We start from the raw sequence: 23,826 nt of genomic DNA, 5'->3' as shown, positions 1-23,826 counted from the left end.
TCCAGATGGGACTTCTCAGCACCTATCTGGGTTCACTTTCTTATTTAGCTTCTCTAGGATCACAAATTATATGCTCAATGTCCTTTATTTATGGCTAGAAACCGATTATGAGTGAGTACATTCCATGTTCCTCTTTTTGGGTCTGGGATACCTCACTCAGGATAGTGTTTTCTATTTCCATCCATTTGCATGCAAAATTTGAGAAGTCATTGTTTTTTACTGCTGAGTAGTACTCTAATATGTATATGTTCCGCACTTTCTTCATCCATTCCTCCATTGAAGGGCATCTAGGTTGTTTCCAGGTTTTGGTTATTACAAACAATGCTGCTATGAACTACGTTTATCCCCAGCAGCACAGACATTAAGGACAAAATTGAATAAATGGAACCTCCTGAAACTGAGTAGCTTCTGTAAAGCAAAGGACACTGTCACTAAGACAAAAAGGCAACTCACTGACTGGGAGAAGATCTTCACCAACCCTGCAACAGACAAAGGTCTGATCTCCAAAATATATAAAGAACTCAAGAAAATAGACTTTAAAATGCTAATTAACCCAATAAAAAAATGGGGCACTGAACTGAACAGAGAATTCTCAACAGAAGAAATTCAAATGGCCAAAAGAAACTTAAGGTCATGCTCAACCTCCTTAGTGATAAGGGAAATGCAAATTAAAACAACTTTGAGATACCATCTTACACCTGTCAGAATGGCTAAAATCAAAAACACCAATGATAGCCTTTGCTGGAGAGGTTGTGGAGAAAGGGGCACACTCATTCATTGCTGGTGGGAATGCAAACTTGTTCAACCACTTTGGAAATCCTGTGGCGATTTCTCAGGAAATTTGGGATCAACCTACCCCAAGATCCAGTAATGCCACTATTGGGAATATACCCAAGAGATGCCCCATCAAATGACAAAAGTATCTGTTCAACTATGTTCATAGCAGCATTGTTTGTATTTGACTTTTAATACAGTCATCATATGAGCATTTTTGGTGTTTTTGAAAAAAATGAGCAAAATTATTAAAATATTAATTCATTTAATTCACATTAATATAACCATGACAATTTTCAACTTTTAACAAACCTACAACTTAATGTTAAATCTTTAACAATACAAAAAATGTAATGATTATACAGGAACTATATTAGATATACAACTTTTCTGTAAACTGAAATTTGCCTAAATATTATAGGATTATTCATATTTATTTATTAAAATTTCTATTTTTAAAAAGTGATATTATTTCTTAAAAAATTCTATCTGAATTTTCTTGAAATTATGCAGTGAATCAACATTACTTGATAAATTTAGGCTGTTTGTGGGTTGGAAAAAAGAAGGCAAAATGTGGAGAAATAGACAAATCCTCAAACCACACAGAAAATATAAGAAGCCCACAGAGGTCCCTGGTATCTGATCTCACAATGCAGTATAAAACTAACCCAGTAAAAGTATTGACTTTGTGAAGTGTTTCTCATTCAACTTACTATCTTGTTATAACTTAACAATCATCTACCAATTTTGTTTATATATTTAAATTTGAAAAGAATGTTGTTTAGTACATTTAAAAAATAATTTTAACACAATTCTACCCAATTTTACCTTAACTCAGGGTTATTTTCTACATAAATTTATAATTTTTTCTCTTTGATGTTGGATTGATAAATTTTGTTTTCTATAGACAAGGCTATATTCTGTAGCTCAGTCTCATCTTGAACGCATAACATATCATGCTTAAAATTCCAAAGTGCTTGAATCACAGGCATTATCAGCAAATCAGCTCAAGTACTGCATTTTATTCTAATCACTTTGATTTTTAATGAACTTTCTTAGAAATGCTTAAATATATCATTGTTAATGAATTTGTGATTAATATTTCCATAATTTAACATACTCAGTGCGTATTTAGGCATTTACCTTGTGTTGAAATTTCATATGTGTGTGTTCTTATTGAAGTTTACATTTTAGTCATACTGTTTTTCATCTATTCTTTCATCATCATTTTTTTTTTTTTTTTTTTTTTTTTGGTTTTTCGAGACAGGGTTTCTCTGTGGTTTTGGAGCCTATCCTGGAACTAGCTCTTGTAGACCAGGCTGGTCTCGAACTCACAGAGATCCGCCTGCCTCTGCCTCCCAAGTGCTGGGATTAAAGGCGTGCGCCACCACCGCCCGGCCTTTCATCATTATTATTATTCATAGTCAATAAAGCATGATTATATACATTTAAGGCAAACAATGTGATGTTTTAGTATTTATGCAAACAGTAGAGCAATTATTCAAGTTATTAAGTATAACCATAGCTATTAATCACAACCATCTCCTTTTTATGTCTGTAAATAGTCTACTGGTGCATGTGCATCATGCATATTGATGTTTTTCAGATCATAAATTCTTTAAAGAAACTTACACATTTTTAAGTATTCATACCTCTATACTCCCTAACTTTTTCATCTTTTCCACTCACTTTCACTTTATTGTTATGTGTTTTTACTCATATAAAACATATGTTTATATTTTATATTTGTATAGAAAATTAAAATATACATACTGAGAAAATATATGAGTTAGTTTTGTTAATCTAGCTATTTCATTTAATATTGCAGATTTCTATTGAATAAGTTCTCTTGAGAATGACAGAAATTCCTTATTTTCATGGTTGACAAAAACTTCATTTGTACATATAGCACATTTTGTTTTTCAATTAATTTGTTGATGATGCCATCAAATGGCTACTGTGAACAGTTCACTGTTAAAAATGATTATGCAGATACATCTGTGACATTGTATTTTAAGATTTTTTTTTTTTTTGGTAAATTCCCATGAGTAGTGTAGTTTGGACATACAGTAGTTAAAATCATTATCTGTGATTCTTTTTGAAGAATCTGTATTCTGACTTCCACAGTGGCTAAAGCATTTAAGAGTCTCACCAAAAGTGCATGAAGTTTAGTTTCTTCATATTCACCATGCACACCATCTTTACCTGTCACTTGTTTTCTAGTCAGCTGCAATTCTTAGTGCAGTGAAATTGTGTTAAAATTTTATTTTCTTTTATTTAAAACATATTTTACTTGAGGTTGAATAACACCATTTCTCTCCTTTCTTTTTTCCCTCCATTCCCTTCCAGCTATCCTCATTTGCTCCTCTCCCATATCTACCCATTCTCCGTTGATATCCTGTTTTACTTTGATTGCATTTGTTACATGTGTGTGTAGTATATATGTATCCTATTCAGTCCATTTTTATCACTTATGTATGTATGGTTTAAAAGTTGACCACTCTGGAAGGGATAATAATGACAGGGGTTATACCTGAGACACAGTATGTCTCCTTCTCCCAGCAGTCAGTAGTTGCTAGTAGTTCTTTTTCTAGGCTTGAGGCCGAACAAAAATTTCCTTCATCTGTGTTAACATGGCTAATCACATTATTATTTTATGGACTTGTTTATGTAGCCATTTCTGAGAAAAACTGGTTCATAGCAGACTTCATAGAATTCTAGTTATTGATAGTTTTCCTTTCCCCTTTTGTGATAGTTCCTGTGCCAACAATGCTGGAGTTGTGATACACGTGAATTTATTGCGGCTGGGATACCCATCACCTCTTGACCTCTGAATTCTATCTAGGTGTGCTTTTATGTGATGATCCATATTTGCTGTTAAGAGAAGCTTCTTTGAAAAGAGTGTGTACATGACTCAATTTACTGAAGATGGATCAGACTGGAAACACTCTTTAGACTAGCTGCCATGGTTCCAGAAACCACTACAAGCTGCCAAGAGTGGGAAGCAAGTAAATAGCCCTACTCAGGTACAAAATCTATGAACCATAATTACCAGCATGTTAGATATGCATAAAGATATATTTAATGTCAATTACTTCTGGGTGGCAACCAACAGCTGTGCCATTGGATTTAAGACCTTCAGCAGTGGGTAAATTATTCCTGGTACTGGAAACCTGAGGCTAGTAAAGCCATAGGCCTTAGAAAATAATCTACCACCACTACTACTACATTGAAAGCCCAATGTAACACATTAATGCATTCCATACTAACACTGAATATATTTTATTTGTATATTGTTCATTTATATTTCAGTATTTGAGAAATTTTTATTAACAATTTATTGACTAGATTTTTAAGGGATTTTGATACTGAATTATTAATATAGTATTTATATTAATCATTTGTCTAGTACACACCTAATGAATAATTCTTCTCATTCTATGAACTTTCTCTTGACTTAATTCTATCAGTGCAAACTTGGTGTTATTTCCTGAGCTATTAGAATCCTACATCCATCATATATTTTGAATCATTTAATGTAATGATAAAATTTACTAGGAAAGTGAAATTATTTTTAAAACTGACTCAGACTGAGATTTTAGCATATTTTGTGAACATACTGAAGTGTAAACACTATTTTCTCAATGCTAAGAAGTACCTCATTGTACCACTGCAGTTAGACACTTGATGTAGCAATGTAGCCTATGTCACACAACAATATTGTCTGATGGAATAGTCTAATTGATAAGATCTCTTTCCATGAGTAGAGTGCTGAAAAAGGAAACTCTAAATTGTTAGTATTTCCTGTTTATGTTGTATATTTAACATTAGAATTTTCACACTAAATCTGGGGGTAGATTATCAGAATATGAATCCCTTATATTTTGGGAACATTTGTTCTTGAAAACATTACACCACATCTAATTCAACTGTAGATTTTAATATTTCTTATAGTGTGAATTTATTGGTAAATTGTCATGGCTGTTAAATATCACTAAGGCTTGAGAATCAACACTGCCCTCATATAAATTTCATATTCAAAGTGTTATTTTATGTTTTTAGACTTGCTCAGATAGTATAGCTTTCCTGACCTGAGCTTCACTATGTAACCAGACTGGCTCTGAAATTACAGTGATTTTCCTGTTTTCAGTAGTATAAATGGTGTGTTCCATCACACCCAATATACTCAAAATTTAAAAAAAATAGAAAAAGAAAAAATGATAGGATTTTTTGAATCTTAGTCTTGTAATTAATTTTGTGCACATTTTATGAGTGTTACTTAGGAGTTTTGTTTATATTTTTGCTCTGTTCAGCTTTGCTTTTGCTTTTTTTAGTCATTTTAAAATCTTTTTTATTTTAAACCAATGAAACACATAGTCCTAGATGCCCCAAAACATAGTGCATAGCTCAGAAAATCCTTAACACCTGATTATCCTTAGTTAGCCTCCAAAATACTGTGTTAAATAATATATATACAACAACAATAAATGGGTCTTAAGGTATCTCTGTACTGGAACAATGGAAATGGGTCACACATACAGGGAACTATAATTTCACTTGATGGCCTTACAGCTTGTAATCTGAAATGAGTATATGTGTACTCTCAAATATAAGCAAATAAAACTTGAGCAATCCTAGTAAGTGTTCCCTTAATGAATTACAAGATAATGGCTTAAAATTACTCCCATGTAAAGAATTGCCAAATGTCACCAGTCAGATAATTTTTATGTACTTTTCTGTTTCTGTTAGAAGTATCTCACATCATTTACAGAGGAAAGATTATGAACTGTCCTATTGGGAAATGTTTCTTGGTTTGCAGAAATATATGTTGGCAAGTAAATGTTAATTTTATCATGTATTTTTGTAAAAATAATAACAAATTTTTCAAATATTTATCTGTTTTAAATATTACTTTGGATTGTGACATTTTTCATGTTCTTCAAAGGTATAAGTACAATATTACATGTAACAAAACAATATATATAATAAATCAAGATATATATATATATATATATATATATATATATATATAACAAATATATGTAATATATGTATTACATTATTTCTTATATAAAAGATTATATATATACAAGCCGGGCGGTGGTGGCGCACGCCTTTAATCCCAGCACTTGGGAGGCAGAGGTAGGCGGATCTCTGTGAGTTTGAGACCAGCCTGGTCTACAGAGCTAGTTCCAGGACAGGCTCCAAAACCACAGAGAAACCCTGCCTCGAAAAAAACCAAAAAAAAAAAATCTAAATAAAAGAAATTAGATTCAAGGTTCTTGTTTTGAAAAGTGGGTATAAATATTATAGGATAAAAGGGAATATCATTGAGTGTACTCTGAAAAGAAAACAGGTAGATATAGGTAAGATGAAAAAATAATTTATTGTACCTACTTTTAAAAAGCAACTAATAGTTTTAAATGTTTTTCATTTGATTGAACTATTATATATTGAATATACATTTTTATATTGACATAAAGTTGAGATCAATTTTGTTAGATCATACTGTACAAATATTTCTACGCTTCAAGATGTTTTAATTATATAACCCATATATCTATGTAATGTAAATTTCTAGTCCTTGAAAATTATAATTATCACCTGTTTAGGATAATAAGCAAATACACTGTTAGCAATTTGTCATCTATTATAATCAAACTTGTAGTCTCATTAGGTATGTTTTCAAGGCGAAACAAAGATGTAATTTAAATAGTTGGGTCATCTTCAAAAACTTCAGTGACCCCAAGAATATAGCATTTAAAATATTTTAATAGTATATGCTATTTCTTATGACAATGAAACAAATCTGCTCCTGGAAACACCCACTTGCTTCAGGGAAGATAATGGGCATTGAAAAAACTTCACATAGAATTTACTTTCTTTGTGGCAAAAACAAGCCACTGGGTAAGAAAATGCCCTTGTCCCAATTGTTAACAGTATGCTGTCCTAATTGGACAAGCAGGACAGAAACAAAAGTGACTGCCATATAATTTCAAGACAAGATGGGACAGCCCTTCAGAATATCCTTCTTAAAGAAAAGGCTATCAGATATGTTAGGTGTGTAGGCTGAAGAGAGATGACTCAATGTTTCAGCCAGTTGTTTATGTAATTTCTCACATTTTTTGGAAGTCACTTGCTACACTTCCTGCTTCTTCAGTTATTATTATTTACTTCTTGGGTTCCTAAGACATTGGAAGACTAGATAGTTATAGTTAATGTTTTCCTTGTTTACCTCATGCAGGAAACATGTTATCACAGAAACAAAATCAGGTACAAGACCTGGATGCACCAAAATAGGATAGATATATAGTATTTTTGCTGAATTTGTCAAAAGTATATGGAGTAGACATTGTTGGTGCATATATTGTCTTTATATATTGTATATATCCATTGTACTTATTGTATATATTTTTCTTATATTAGTTATGGCCTTCAATTTTATTTTAGATCTAAAGGGACATGTAGGAATATTTTGTTTGTATTTTAATAAAAAAAGAAAAACTTGCCTGAAGTTCAGAGAGTAAAAGAACTGCAGTGATGAGCCTTAAAGACCAGGCAGTAGTGACAAACACCTTTACTCCCTGTAGCCACAAAAGATTTTAATAGACACCAGGCAGTAGTGGTGCACACCTTTAAACCTAGACCTAGAGAAGAATATAAAATGGGAGGAGAGAGTTCTCACACACAGTCTCATTCTGAGATATCTGGAGGCAGGAGTGCCATTTAGGACTAAGGTAGATATAAGAGCCAGTAGCTGGCTCTTTTTCCTTACTGGCCTTCAGGTTAAACCCCAATTTCTGTCTCTGGGTTTTTATTAATTGTACTACAGGGTACTTTGCCTGCTTAGTCACTTTCATTTTTAGTCTTATACAATTGTCTTCCAACCCTTGAGAAGGTGTCACCTACATGAATCCCATTTTGTCTTTGTTTTAATTAATCTGGAAACACCTGCATGTAGACCTACAGTTCAGTCCCTCATCAATGTGCTGAGTGATTCTTAATCTATTAATATTTAAAATGAAGAATAATCATCACATACTATAATTGATGTATTCACCTCTGGTTTAACATAAATACATATAACTGAAATAAAAACAGTTTCTTCATAAAATATTTTATTATTCCTCATATAAAGTTAAGTTGTCATAACATAATATCAGGTAGTTTTCCAATTAATTTTCCAAAAGGATACATTTTCCATCCTTATGTTAAATGAATTGGCTCTATTCCCTGTGCAAATTAATGTGATTGGCTAGTCACTATTTATGTATACATGGTAAATAGCCACATTTATAGTTTAGTTCATCTAAATGCAGAATTGTAAACTAATAATAATCAATTTAGCATAAACTATTACAGTCAAGAGAGAAAGATCAACATTTTCTAAACTTTCCCATGAAAGAAATTGCTAGTCTTTTTTTTTTTTTCTTGGAAACTCAATATCATGAACCAAAGTTGATGAAGAGTTTATAAACTAATTTTAGATGCTCAATATAACATTTGATATGAACATTCTGGCAGTGAATTTCATTACCATTTTTTATTTCCTTTAAAATAATGCTGTGTTACAAGCTATGCAATAATTTATGGTCCCTTGTCTAGATACTAATGAAACAATTAGAAAGCAAGACTATCATATTTTTTGAGATAAAGATATAAGGCATGTGGAAAGGAACTTAAGGAGGTATAGATTATTTTGACTTTATTACCATGACAATTACTGGCAAGGCAGTAATGATGATATGCACTTTGATCTGTTTTATCTCCCAGAGAGTTTGGCTAGGCTATCATTCTAATTTCTACAAGGTATTTTCTTAAGTCAAAAATATTGAGAATAAGAATAGTAAGTTGAAAGTTATTATAAAAATAGAAGATGGGCCGATATAGACAAAACAGTATAATAAATATCTTCGGCAAACAGCTTTAAAATTATAAAGTACAATAAATAAAATGAGTGTGTTTGAGGATAGTAAATATATTGAGAAAATTCTTAATTATGTTCACTACAACTGTCCATGACAATGGACAAAAAATGGATACACATGTGAAGCAACTGGATACATACTTTATTCTGTTATAGTAGCAATTTTATTGCAAAACATGCATATGCCTTGTATCTTATCACATGGCATATATAAAAATATATAGAAAACAGTGTATATATTAAAAATTTAAAGAATTTTTTGATATTAGTTTTTATATTTGTTGAATAGTAGCAAATAATACCATTTCTATGGTGTTTTGAAAGCTTGGTTCAATAGGCAAGGATAAAACAGACATTGGTTTAATGTGAATGTGAATCATACATACTATGTTCTCCAATTTGAGATCCGAGTTACTCAATATTTGTTTGTCATATCTTGACCTTTTACAAAATATGACCTATTCTTTAAAGTTTTAAGTGAAAATTCATATTATTTAACACATTTGCTTACTTTTTCATTGTGCTCCACAATAACAATGTAAGGGTTTCGTTCAGAGGAATCAATTTTATTTACTCTTTTATGCTTATACTGTTTTAATTCAAAATTACATAAAGATTACTTACTTATTAAACATGAGTTGCATTGATTAAAATCTGGACTATTATCTTCTTTTTCTTTCATCTTTTCCAAATCCTATTTAATGATTTTAATTATCTAGTTTCAGCATACTTTTACATACAGTGTTTGGAATATGCTGCTTTTATTTCTCTAGCAAATGAGATTAATTTCCTTATATAGAGATTCTTAACTAGAACAGGATTTACTTAACATTCAAAAAAGAAAATAACCAAAGCCCCAAATGATGAAACAAATTCTCTGAGTCATTTTAACATGAGCTGACATCTGGACAAGAAGTTATTTTCTGGTACAATCAGCCTCCTGGGTAGGGAGCGTGCCATCTCTGTGATCTCCAAAAACAATCATTTTGTGCTAAGTGCCATGTCAAGCACTTTGTGCATGCTCAAGCAAACAATTCTCAAATTGAACTGAAGACATGAAAAGGGAGAAAGAAAAACATTGGAGCCAGATGGATTTCCTGAAATTAGATACAAAGATAAAATAAGTAGCTTGTTTTCCCAAACTTGAAAAGCTGTATGTTTTCTTAATCTCTAAATAAACAAAATTGTCCTCCCAATAATACAGTAAACTGTACAATAACTGAATATTTCTGCTCCATTTATAAGAGTGACAATATTGGAACCATGTCTAAAATTCACACTTTGAGTAAATATCAGTTTCATTGTTTATATTCCTTAGGTTTGCCTTGTATCTTTCATTATCATTTTTGATATGCAAAAGGTAATTTTTCTCAGTCACGTATTTTGGTTGAATATTTATTATTTATTTGGTAGATACTATGCATTGAATAGTCACAAAATAATTGTAGGATTCATGTTTGATTATATGTCTTGTCTACATATACTCTGAATTTTTGTTTTCTCCTTTGTTCACATACAATGCACTCACACACAGGGCACTCTGTCTTGCTCTCTCTCTCTCTCTCTGACACACATATGTGCACACACACACACACAATGATATTTCAAGTAAATTTTAATTTTTAATGTTCCAGTTATTTAGCATGAATTTGCAAGTATATTGTTTTTATCTCACCAAAATCACTTTTATAATAATTATAATAATAAGATTCTTTTTTGGTAAAATTTAAGTACCATTATATATAAAAGGAATATAATACAAACATTGCAAATTGTTATCATATCTAAATACATGAATAAAAGATTAATTTCACTTTGACAAATGATTTTGCCAAAGTAAAGATTCAATAGGAATTAATAAAAACACATGTCTGGGCGGCCGCACGGGGACTGACCGGTGAGCGGGTGCTCGACCCCCTCTCGCTGCCGCGCGCGTGCCCGCCCACCCCCTCGGGGGGCTGCGGGACAAGTTTGACTCCTGGCCTGGCGTCGCCTGACGGAGAGGAGTGGCTCGGCCCGGGAGGGCTGCTGCGCGGGGCGCCGCTGTGGGGAAGGGGCTGTGGGCGCGCGCGGGGCCGAGCATCCCTCCGCAGAGCTCGCCCGCCCGCGCCCCGCGCCGCCTCCCCGCCTGCCGCCCCGCGCCACGGTGACCCCGGGCCTCCCTCCCGCTCGGTAATTGCGACTTCCTCCTTCACGAAGGCCCGCTCTCCACAAACGTGCGACCCTCCCTGGTCCTCGGGGTCTGCGCGTGCCGAGGACTTGCTCGCCTGGGTGACCTGCCCTCCAGATGAGCCAGCCCAGGCTAGGGACTCTCGAACTGTTACCGGGACTCGAACCTGGTTCTTCCCTCAGCTCCCTAGCTCCGGAACGCGGTCCCACCGCCGCCCTGGAGTTGCTCAAAGTTCTGCACGCGGCGCGGATAGCCGGGCCGGTGAGGAGGAAGTGCTGCTCTCCAGAAATGTTCCCAAGAATAAAACAAGCTGGAAAGTATTTCTTATCCCCACAACATACACACCTTGTTAAAGTTTTCAAGTAATGGCCTTATCCTCAAAGGTGAAGAGTAAGATTGTAGTGTTGTTTCCTGTGTTTGGTGTTGACTGGTGTCGCAACTTCAGCTTTTAGACAACTGCTTCACAAGTGCGTGTTCCGGAATCAGAAGCTGCTGGGAGAACTTGGTTGTTAGCAAGTATATATTGTTGCCATTATGATTATCTCATCTGATTTGAGACTTTTACTAAAAGGTGTGTACAGAGTGTGCCCCACCCCCACTTCCACCTCTATGAAAGGTCAATTTCTTCTCCCTGGTTCAGGGATTATGATCTGGCAGATGCCCTCCAACTTTGTTTTGAAAATGGAACTGCTGTTAGTAATTGCCTAGCCGTTTTACTGATGCACAATAAATGTTAATTCTCCTTCCTGTTAGGAAAGAGTTTAATAAATCTTCCTGTTTAAAAAAAAAAAAAAAACAACAAAAAACAAAAAAACAAAACAAAACAAAACAAACAAACAAAAAACACATGTCTGGGTAAAAGTTGAGAGAAATAGATTATGAATTTATAATCAAGTATAAATACAGTTAGTATAAGCAGACATAGTTTTAAGAATATTTTCTTAATAAATTCTGCATTTGTCACTGTTTTGAATATATTTTTTACAATTTAATTGAAAACTTGAACTCACATATAAAATGGTAATAGATTTGAATGATTATAATATATATGAAATTTAAGTCTGAGATTTTTAAATAGATTAAATTAATCCTATCAACAAATACTATTTTATTATCCTCAGTATAAATATAGAAAATATTGAGATATAAAAGATAATCATTTCTTTCAAACTTACTCTGCCAGAAAATGAATGAACTAGGATTTAGGAACAATGCTCTGGTGGTAGAAACTATCTTTCTTACTTGCTTGTGCTTTGATCCACTCACCTAATGCCTATATGAATTATTTTCTTTCATAATCCCATGGAATTTTAAAAGTCATCAGAGAATTCACCTTTAATATATTCCATGTGTTGTCAATGAATAGTCTTTATTTTTTAGAAGAGCTTAAATTTCAAATATAAATTGAGCTGAAAGTAAAATTCTTTTAGACCCTGTGCCTAAACACAGGCAAATATGACTAATTACTTAAGTACTAAACTACACAAATATCACTAACTCTATTAGACTGGTAATTTTGTTTCAGTTTACAGAAATGCATGGTCATATAGGCAGTACTTCAAGCTCTTAATATACATTGTGCTTTTTGCTTTTTGGTTACATACTTCAGATATGAAATGGCATATAATAATAATATTGTGGTATCATCCAAAAGAGTTTAGTTGTTTTAGAAAAATCTTTATTTTTCTTCTTGTTCCCAACTTCTACAAGCCAATATTTTTAAAAGATATTTCCAGAACCTTGCTTCCTCATGAATCTTGTATATTTAGAATTATGTAGCACACAAATTTTTTATATTGGAGCAATATAAATATAAGATTATCCCATGTGATAGTTCATTTATTTTCATATTAAATGAAATTTTACTATGATTTACCTCATTTTATTTGTTAATTACTCCACTGAAGGTCATCTTGTAGAAATTTATTGTTAAAGAATTATGAATAAACCTGCTATAAACATGATAGTTCACATTCTTGTAGACAGAATATTTAAACTGTTTGAGGAATATCAAGATGTTAATGCATATGGAAAAAATTGCTTTGTTTTGAGAGAAACTGTCAGAAATTTTAAATTTTATTTTTATTGAAAAATTTTTTCCATATTATATATTCTGGTCAATGTTTGCCTTTCTCATATCTTCCTAGATCCTCCCTTCTCATGCCTTTATTGTCTCAGTTTCCCAAAACCTATTTTAAAAAACAATCAACCTAATTAAAACAAAACAAACAAAAATAAGGTAAAGGCATTAGAAACACGTACACTTAGATATACACATATAGAAACACACACACAAACCATAAAAACACATAATCAGGGTTACAGGCATCCGGGTGATATGGTCAGCCCCAGAAGAAAGCCAGCCAGTGACCAAGCACTATTGTGGTTGTCTTGTAATAACCATCTTGGTCCACCAGTAACTAATCTGGGGAGCAAGGGGTCCTGACAGTGAAAAACAGTTTGGCTCCTGAGGTCTACTCCCTACACCTTATGGTCCAGATGTTCGCTAACATGGATGATCAGTGCAGCGCAGATTGGTCTTCTCAGTATGGCATGATGGCTGGAACCATCAGAGAGAATGGCATGGAGACTCCTATGCACAAGAGCACAGAGTGGGAGGAGGCCAACCAGGTCCTGGCCAGCATCATCAAAGTAGGGGCTGCCAATGGCTTAAAAGTCAGTAGTAGTGGGCCTGTGGCCAGTCCACAATATATCTGTCAGGCAGAAGTCTCAGCTTTGCAGCAGCAACAACAATATTACCAATGATATCAGTAATACAATTATTCCTATCCTTACAGCTACTACTACCCCATGAGCATGTTCCAGAGCTACAGCTCCCTCTCCCAGTATTGGATGGACAACTGCTGTGGCTCAGCTACAGCCTAGCAGCCATGGGATCCCCAGCACCAAGGGACTCTGAACAAGCCTCCAGTCCCTGGTATGGATGAGATTATGGCCTATCAGGCTTCCACTCAGCATCTACCTGTATGTAGCTCAGTCCCCTCAGCCCTTAAACCCTCAGCATGGGACACATGGTTTAAGCAATGGTCCTCAGCCTGGAATAGCCCCCACCACTCAGCACATAGTCAGGCAGAGGAACCTACAGAGCAGACCTACAAGCCACATAGCTACAGTAAGGCTGCCAAGCCCAAGAAGTGTCAACAGCTGTGAACCCACATGAAACCAGCCCCTGGTACTGGAGGTCTCAAGTTCAACAACCAGAAGTGGCCTTTGCTGTCACTTTCAGTTCCAATATGGAGGGTCAACACAGTAGCTTTGGTTTCCAGCCCAGCTTGGAGAAAGCCAGTAACCATAGTGGGCCATCTGGGCAGGGAAATCTGTCTGGGAAGCTAGATGATTGGCCACAGAATGTGAAGAATGTGAAGGAATATGTTGAGCAGTGCTTCATTGCCTGCAAGTCAGAAGAGGACAAGGGCCAGACAGAGAAGCTGCTCAAGGAGATTCTACAGGCCCAGCTCCAGGATGGCTCTGCCTACACCATCAACTGGAACTAACCAGGGAGCCTGTGGCTGAAAGTCACAAAAGAAAGGGTGGGAGGCCCCTAGTAGCCCTCACCCTTCCAAGGGGCAGGCTTGGTGACCAGGGGTGGGGGTGCCCAATCCCAACAAGGGATACCTGGGTCTAGGGTTGCTGGCTAAGCCCGTTATAGCAGCTTCACCATGTTTGGCAACTGCAACATCTTCATGAAGGACAACTTTTTCTCCAGCACATATTCACATTTATGCTCTTCATCCAGCTCCCCTATCCATCACATCCAGGGAAGTGACTACCACTCAGACTCTTGACAGCTCTTACTCAGGGAATGAGATTCACCCTATAGGCCATAGGAGCCTGGTGTAGGAGTTCCTTCTGTTTGTGTGTTGCTTTCATTTGGGTAATGAATAAAGAAACTGCCTTGGCCTAGTTGATAGGACAGAACTTAGGAAGATGGAGTAGACAGAACTGAATGCTGGGAAGAAGGACAGAGTGGCAGATGCCATGGATCTTCTGTCTGAGACTGACACTGGTTAGAATCTTGCTGGTAAGCAACAGTCATGTGACAATACACAGATTATTAGAAATGGGTTAAATTAAGAAGTAAGAATTAACCAATAAGAAGTTAGAGCTAATGGCCTAGGCAGTGGTGTAGGAGCTTCTACTGTATATGTGTTGCTTTCATTGGTTGAATAAAGAAGCTGCCTTGGCCTTTTAATTGGGCAGCACTTAGGTAGGTGTTGTGGGAGCTGTGGGCTGTGTTCCTGCTGCCCCAGCTCCTGGTAGCCTGGCTAGCTAATGCCCCAAAATAACAACACACAAACTCTATTCATTTAAACACTGCTTGGCCCATTAGCTCTAGCCCTTACTGGCTAATTCTCATATCCCGATCAACCCATCTCTAATAATCTGTGTAGCATCAGTCTTACTGGGAAGGATTCAGCATGTCTGACCTGGTGGTTTGCTTCATTGCGTCTGCTCCAGAGAGGAGAGCTATCGAGTCTGGCCCTGAGAGGAGCTGCCCTGCATCTGAGCTCACTTCCTTTTCCTCCCAGCATTCTGTTCTGTTTACTCTGCCTATCTAAATTCTGCCCTATCAGATGAGCCAAGGCAGTTTCTTTATTAGCCAATGACCTTCCTCCATCATTTTCCCTTTTTCTGTTTAAACAAAAAGGAAAGGCTTCAACATAGCAAAATTACATATAACAAAACAGTTATCAAGCAAGAATTAGTTACAATATTTACATCTATTTTATCTTTTATCATAACAAAGGAAAACTATAACTATCTATCTATTCTTCAACTGCATCAAAGACTCCAGAAGGATATAATATTACCTAAGTAAATGAGAAGTAAGCAACTTACAAAATTCTAGAAATCACAGAGACATCTTGCTGCCTGGACAGTCACCCAAAGTTCCTCTGTACTGTTGGGGCATCCATCTTCGGCCTAAAGGCCCGTGGTATCCAGACACATTTCCATGAAGCAGGAAATTTCAAAGACAGTTCAGTCACTATCTGCTGTGTCCTGAAGAATGTCTTGCAGACTCCTTCATGAATCAGGAACCCCAAAGGACCATCTCACCTTTAGGCAAGTTCAGCAGTCCTCTTTGTGCAGGTACTTTGTGTCCAGTTTATGCAACAGTCCAGGCAAGAGCAGTTTCTTGTCAAAATGGCTATCAAACTCCATAAGGAGCCTTTTTGATGCCCATCTTCTTCTTGAAGTAGATTGGTGCTGCCAGGAGCAGGTGTGTCTCATTGTCATGAAAAGCCCTAAGTTATTAAAACATTAAATGCCATATTCTGCAGTCTTTAAAAGATATGAAGAATGCCTATCTAACTGAAATATATCTATGCACATCTAGAAAATCTAACGAACATGACTAAAAGCTTGACAATTATCGATGATTATCCATTAACAACCTATATACAATACATTTTTAAATGAGCTACACAATCACAATACCTTAATCAATATCAGAAATACATACACATATAACAAAATTGACCTTAAAATCTATAGCAATGCAAATTATTCATACCTATATCATCTCCCCTTTTAAATGTAAAAGAACATTTATAAAGAATATTTGGGAACATGGGCACAGTTTTTTCTCTCCAAACTGCTTCCGGCTGAATGGGGGCACTGTTAATCAAGTCTTTCATGGTATAACCTGTCTGCTAGGTTCCTCTCAGTCTGCAGTTGAGTGAAGTAATTTTTTGAGGGTGTTCACAGCAACCTTTCAGGAGGGCGTGGTTTATCATACAATATTGGGATAGAAGAAATAAAGAGGATCTCATCGTCTGTGAAAACAAAAGAAGAAACTGCTTTCCAAAGCATCATGTCCTTAGATCCAAATTCTAAAGTCAAGGTATTTTCAAAATATCTATGTTGTATTAGTTCAGCAGCATTTATAAACAAATATCTTTTAGCATCTGTTGCTCCTTTCTCAGCATTCAAACAGTTCAAAGAGAGCATAACAGCATACAGTATCAAAATTCTCTGTGTATTTTCCATCTTTGTGTGCTTTATTTTAACCTCTATTTTGTTTATTTTTACTTTTTGAGACAGGTTTTTTGTATATCTTTGTTCTGGAATAACTCTGTAGACCAGGGTGTCCTTGAACTCTCAGAGATCCACCTGTCTCTACCTCCCAGGCATTGGGATTAAAGGTGTATGCTACTACACCTTGAACTCACAGAGATCTGTTTGTCTCTGTCTTTTAGTTTAGGCACTGGGATTAAAGGCATGTGGACCACACCTTGAAGTCACAGAGGTCAATCTCCCTCTGCCTCCCAAGTGTTGGGATTAAAGGTGTGTACTACCACACCCAACTACCCTCTTTCTTCCTTTTTTTTTACTTTTAAGAACTTTAACTTTTAGCTTGCATATATTTTTAAACACACTGTAAATCATTTAAATGTTTTCTTTGTCTTTGAATCTCTTTTTAATGTATATCTCTCTTTTTCTGACCACACAAGCCTTTAAATTATTGAGCAATATGGGTAGGATTAAAGCCGTGGCTTTGCCGGCTAGATCCAGCCCATTCCTTAGCTTTCCAGCCTCATGGCGGAGGTACTGCTAGAGACATTTTTATCGCCCCAACTCTGTGGCATTTCAAAGTCGCTGCCAGCAAGCAAGCTGCAATACTATATCCACAGACAACACTCAAGTCCTCTCTCTGTAGTCGGCCCTCCTGCCTCAAACAGTCAGAGTTTGCCCTGGCAGGACAGGCCAGAACACCAGCATTTTAAAACAGCACAACTTTTTTCCTGCTACGGCTGAAAACTGAAAAGCATGCCTTCAGCTTTTCACCAACACTGTTTTAAGTGTTTTGTGGAAGGACCTCTTAAAAGAGCTGAGGGTTTTGAAGCTAAAGCTGAGCCAGGAAGCTTCTCTTAGATGAGAGCACTTGCTTGCCTCTAGCAAGCAGAGCAGACCCAAGAAATTGCTGCTACCACGTAGGGCGCCATTCTGTAGTGGGAGCTGAGGGCTGTGTTCCTGCCGCCCCAGCTCCTGGCCGCCTGGCTAGCTTATGCCCCAAAATAACAGCACACACACTCTATTCATTTAAACACTGCTTGGCCCATTAGCTCTAGCCCTTACTGGCTAATTCTCATATCCCGATCAACCCATCTCTAATAATCTGTGTAGCATCAGTCTTACTGGGAAGGATTCAGCATGTCTGACCTGGCGGCTTGCTTCATTGCGTCTGCTCCAGAGAGGAGAGCTATCGAGTCTGGCCCTGAGAGGAGCTGCCCTGCATCTGAGCTCACTTCCTTTTCCTCCCAGCATTCTGTTCTGTTTACTCTGCCTATCTAAAATCTGCCCTATCAGATGGGCCAAGGCAGTTTCTTTATTAGTCAATGACCTTCCTCCATCAGGTAGGTGGAGTACACAGAACTGAATGCTGGGAAGAAGGGCAGAGAGAGAGTCACCATGGAGTTACCAGGTCAAACACGCTGAATCTTTCCCTGTAAGCCACAACCTCATGGTGACATACAGCTTATTAGAAATGTGTTAATAAAGATGCGAGAGTTAGTCAATAAGAGGCTAGAGTTAATGGGCCTGGCAGTGTTTAAATGAATACAGTTTCTCTGTAATTATTCTGGGTGTAAGCTAGCAGGGCAGTCGGGAAGATGAGCAGCCTGCTCCTTCTGTTACAGGAACCCACATTCCAAGAGTCGGGGTGGACATGGGATCCACATGAATTGGAGCTGAGGCAGAGTACAGGTAGGAAAAAAGCACAACCTAGCTCCAACCAAATGCATCCTTAACAAGATAGCAGCACTCAAGTGTGAGGACCCAGAGTGTGTGCTTAAGGAGCAAAAGAGGAGAGCCTGCTTCCAGCATGGATACTCAAGCTGCCTGTGCCTTAAAGCTTTGGTGCTATAGATGAGCAACCTGGAAAGCAGTGGAACTGACCCTGACTGACAGAAGCTACAGATTGTGGGCACCTGTCCTGACATCACAAAGCACTATCTACAGAATAACTGTGCTCCAGACCCATAAACTATGCGACCTGTGGCTGTTTTGAAGAAGTCTCTCTCTGTGCATAGTCAAGTCCCACTGGAAGAAGAAGCAGGACTATGCCTTCGCCTGTGAACAGATGAAGTCCATTCAACAGGACCTGATGGTGCAAGCAATCCACAGAGAGTTCACTGTTGAGGTGTGTGAGACACATGCTCACTTTGGCTTGGAGAAGGGTGAGCATGAAGAATTCAACCAGTGTCAGATGCAACTCAAGTCGCTGTACACAGAAAATTTAGTAGGCAATGTGCTTTACTGTACACCAAATCCTCTATTACATCTTCACCAAGAACCCTGGGTATATCAGTACAGAGTTGGCATACCTCACAAGGGAGCTGAAAGCAGACCACTGTGTGTTCCACTCATTGGAACTGAGGTCAGCCTGGGCTCTAGACAACTACTACTATTTTTTAAGTTTCTATTGCCATGCATATTGTGTATCTGGCTACCTTGTGGACAAGTTGTTGGCAGATTGGGAGCACACGGCTGCCCTCAAGGCCATCATCAAAACCTTCTGCCCTGTGCTGCCTGTCTTCTACCTGACGCCAATCTGGACTTTGAGGATAAGGCTGCCTGCTGGGCCTTCCTAGAGCCCTTGGGCCTGTCCTACACGGGCCCAGACAATTCCAATGTGGACAGCTGCCTCAGCCTGGTGCAGCTGTTACCCTTCTAAGCATCCATAGAGCATAGGTGGGCTTAAGGCTGTGGCCCAGTGCCACCTTTGCTGATTTTGTTTTTGAGCCATGGATGTGGGTTATAAATTAATTTGTGGGGAGTAGGCACCAGGAAGAGTCAGCATTCCTACCCCTGTTTCCTACCAGGGATATATATATAGAGAGAGATTTTTCTAAATTTTCTTATATATTTTTCTCAGAGGGGATAATTGGGAGTATATTGGAGGAGGGCGGGGTGGGGGCTACAGGTTCTTGTCCACCTCTCACCTCCACTAACACTGTCTCAGTATTTTTTTCTCTCTCTCTTTTGAGCTCATACTCCAGCAACTGACCCTGCATGGTGTCCCGTCCCATGTTGGGAGGGGGGTTCAACAGAATGAAGACAAGCTGTCCAGCTCTCACCCACCTGCAGCAGAGCGCCAGCCAGCCACACCTATTCCATGGACTGCCTCTTCATAGACTCTTGTTGCCCAGCCATTTGGGCCTCAGAGTTTGGGGTGAGGGGAGCTACTTAAAGACTATGCCCCACCTTTGACTCCTCACACCAGAAAAAAAAAAAACAGCCAGCACCATCAACACAGTCAGACCAGTGCCACACTGCACTTAGGACTCCAGGGCCTTCGTGGGACCATTCCAGCAGGACTGCCTCGTTTTATTCAAGTTGTATTAATTGTTTCTGTGTCCCTTCCTTCCTCTGCCCCAATGTTTCTTCTGATTTTTCCCTTCCCTTCCTCTTTTTCTTTCTCCATCCCTGCTGATGACTATCTTGAATATCACCATAGAACCTTCGTCTGGTGACAGATGGAGATAGAGATAGAGACCCACATTAGAGCACTGAACTGAGCTCCCAAGATCCAGTGGAAGAGCAGAAGGAGGGAGAATATAAGCAAGGAAGTCAGGACAGAGAGGGGTTGGTCCATCCACTGAGACAGTGTGCCTGATCTAATGGGAGCTCACCAAAGTCAGGTGGACTGGGACTGAACAAGCATGTGATCAAACTGGACTCTATGAATGTGGCTGACAATTGGAGACGACTGAGTAGTCAATGATAATGGCACTGGGATTTGTCTCAACTGCATGTACTGGCTTTTTGGGATCCTAGTCTGTTTGGATGCACATCTTCCTAAGCTTGGATGGAGGGGGGAGGGCCTTGAACTTCCCACAGGGCAGGGTATCCTGCCCTCTCTTAGGATTGGAGGGGGTAGATGGAGGGTGAGTGGGTTGTGGGGGGGAAATGGGAGGTGGGGAGAAAGTGGAATTTTGAATGGTTTCATTTATAAAGCAATAAAAAATTTAAAAATAGGTAAAATGGTTACCCTCCCTTCCTTCTCCTCTGCCTTCATGAATCACCAGCTCATGTCATATTTCCTTCTCTTTTCTGTCTGTGTGTTATTAAGTTATTTTCTTCTTTCTTCCTATTTCTTTTCAACTCTCCCCCCTCTTCTGCCACGTAACTGGAAGATGTTCTATGAGGTTGCAAACAGCTGGACTGCCAGGCTACTTTTCTTTCAGATGTCTCCCTACCTCCCCTTCCCAGCTCTCCCCTCCTCTCCTTTCATTCTACTTGAGCACTGAGTACAGTACATTTTGGAAGTTTGAAACCAAAATTAGAGAGAGAGAGAGAGAGAGAGAGAGAGAGAGAGAGAGAGAGAGAGAGAACACATAATCAGAAACCATAATATACAGTCAAGAGAATCATAACATTAAGAAACATCTTCAAGAATAACACTGAGTTTGTTTTGTTTTGGACATATAATGCCTTCCCTCAAATTTGGTTTTTATGCCAAGTATGACTCCATTGTAGAAACTGATCTTTCCCTTGTGAGTAGTTGTCAGCTGGAGAAAGCCTCTCTCTCTCAGCACTAGAACTCCACCTTGCTTGGAACTGTGCTTGCCATGTGCATGCTGACACAGTCTCCGGGAGTTCATATCTGTAGCAGTCCTGGTGTGATTAAAACCCATAATTTCCTTGGTGTTGTCCAGCCACACTGTCTCTTACAATCTTTTTAAGAAGCTTCTGAAAAAAATACACATGAGTGACAGTTAAACATAATCATCAAATAGTGGGGTAGATAAGCACCAAATAGATTTCTCTCAACAGAAAGTGAAACCTCTAGTGCAAACAATGTTTTTTACTTGATTTTTTGAGCAACATGACCTCAGGAAACTTGACTTTTGCCAAGAATATTGGTTGCTTTCCAAAACCTGATAATAATGCCATGTTGCTGAAAACAAAATCTATATATTTCTTTAAGCATGTAGACGTCAAGTTGGTGCATAACTAGAGGTTTTATCCCCACTGAATACTGTTCCCAAGTTGGAAGAATGTATAAATGCTACCAAAAGAGAAAGAAAAACACCAATTCTGCTTTAAAGCTTTCTATACAGTATGATGATGTGATTTTCTCACATGCTAATTGCAATAGTGGCACTAAAGTTGTAGGAGTAACTAACCATATTCTGAATATTATTGGATTTAAGGCTTACACCATGAAACTGAATCCATGCTGTGACTACTTGGGTGGCCATGAACCTGAGACAAGATAGGTCATCAAAACAGTTGAAAATCACATCATAATATTCTGATAAAGAAATGTAGCAGTACCTCTACTTGTAACCCTATTCAATATAGATCATTATCTTACTTAGCCATCATCAGAGGAACTTATCCCTACAGTATAAAGGAATTAATACAGAGACTCACAACTGGACAATGTATAGATAGTAAGAGATACTGGAACATTCTGTCTGACAAAGGATGTCTTAGGCAAACCCCTCCCCCATCAATATTTTTTTTTAAATTTAAGGTATTTTTCTTTTTATATGGTATATTTATTTTTATTTTTTCTCACATCAAGTACCCAGATATACTGTGAAAAATCTTAATAAAGTGATGTATAATTTTACTTCCCACTAGAAATAAATGAGAGTTCTTGGTTCTCCAAATTCTTATCAATTTTTTGGGGGGTGGGAGATGTTCCCTGACATTGACCATTCTAATCAGTAGAGAAGTGATACATTTTAACTTCAGTTTTCATACCCCTAATGACATTTTATGTTGGAGGTTCCATACATAAAATGCTTTCTTACCATCTCTATCTTCTGTGAGATAGTCTTAAAAGTTCTTTCATATTAAATTCATGTTTTTATTTTTGTTATTGTAAAGTTTAACAGTTCTCTCTGTCTCCCTTTCTGACTGTTTCCACCTCTGTCTCTGTCTCTCTGTGCTTCTTTCTGCATGTCTCTTTCTGTTTCTGTCTCTCTCCCTCTTGTTTTCTCACTAAATGTGAAAAATAATTGTTTATGAGATGTTTCCTTAGAAAATATTATCTTATATTTCTTCTTGTGTTTACATTGATTTCCATAATGCAGCGGTGTATAATTTTATAGGAAACAAACTAATATATTATTTTACAGACTTTTATTTTATTAAGCTCTACATTTAACTCTGTTCCACTCCCTGCCTAAACCCTCCTCCCTTTAACCCTCCCCCTAAATACCCATGCTCCCAATTAACTCAGGAGATCTTTTCTTTTTCTACTTCCCATGTAGATTAGATCTATATAAGTCTGTCTTAGAGTCCTCATTGTTGTCTAAGTTCTCTGGGATTGTAGATTGTAGGCTGGTGCTCTTTGCTTTATGTTTAAAAACCAACTATGAGTGATTACATGTGATAACTGTCTTTCTGTATCTAGGTTACCTCACTCAAAATAATGTTTTCTAGCTGAATCCATTTTCCTGCAAAATTCAAGATTTCATTATTTTTTTCTGCTATGTACTTCATTGTGTAAATGTACCATATTTTCTTTATCCATTCTTCAGTCAAGGGGCATTTAGGTTGTTTCTGTGTTCTGCCTATGACAAACAAAGCTGCTATAAACATAGTTGAGCACATGTCCTTGTGGTACGATTGAACATCCTTTGGATATATACCCAAAAGTGGTATTCCTGGGTCTTGAGGAAGGTTGTTTTCTAATTTTCTGAGCAATTGCCACACTGACATCCAAAGGGGTTGTACCAACTTGCATTTTCACCAGCAATGTAGAAGTGTTCCCTTTTCCCCACAACTTCTCCAGCATATGTTGACATCAGTGTTTTTGATTTGGGCCATTCTTACAGGTGTAAGATGGAATCTCAGATTTGTTTTGATTTGTATTTCTCTGATGACTAAGGATGTTGAACATTTCCTTAAGTGTCTTTCAGCCATTTTAGATCCTTCTGTTGAGAGTTCCCTCTTTAGGCATGTACTCCATTTT

At 37.4% G+C, this 23,826-nt stretch overlaps 1 pseudogene; it reads left to right on the top strand.

Moving 5' to 3' along the window:
• The first annotated feature begins 13,370 nt into the window (after positions 1-13,370).
• Positions 13,371-19,569, top strand: LOC130868063 (leukocyte receptor cluster member 8-like; annotated as a pseudogene).
• The last annotated feature ends 4,257 nt before the right edge of the window (positions 19,570-23,826 follow it).

This window comes from Chionomys nivalis, chromosome X (genome assembly GCF_950005125.1).
Source record: "Chionomys nivalis chromosome X, mChiNiv1.1, whole genome shotgun sequence".
NCBI classification, from domain to species: Eukaryota; Metazoa; Chordata; class Mammalia; order Rodentia; family Cricetidae; genus Chionomys; species Chionomys nivalis.
The sequence above is the reverse complement of the archived record's forward strand: the minus strand, read 5'-3'. Positions and strand labels throughout refer to the sequence as shown.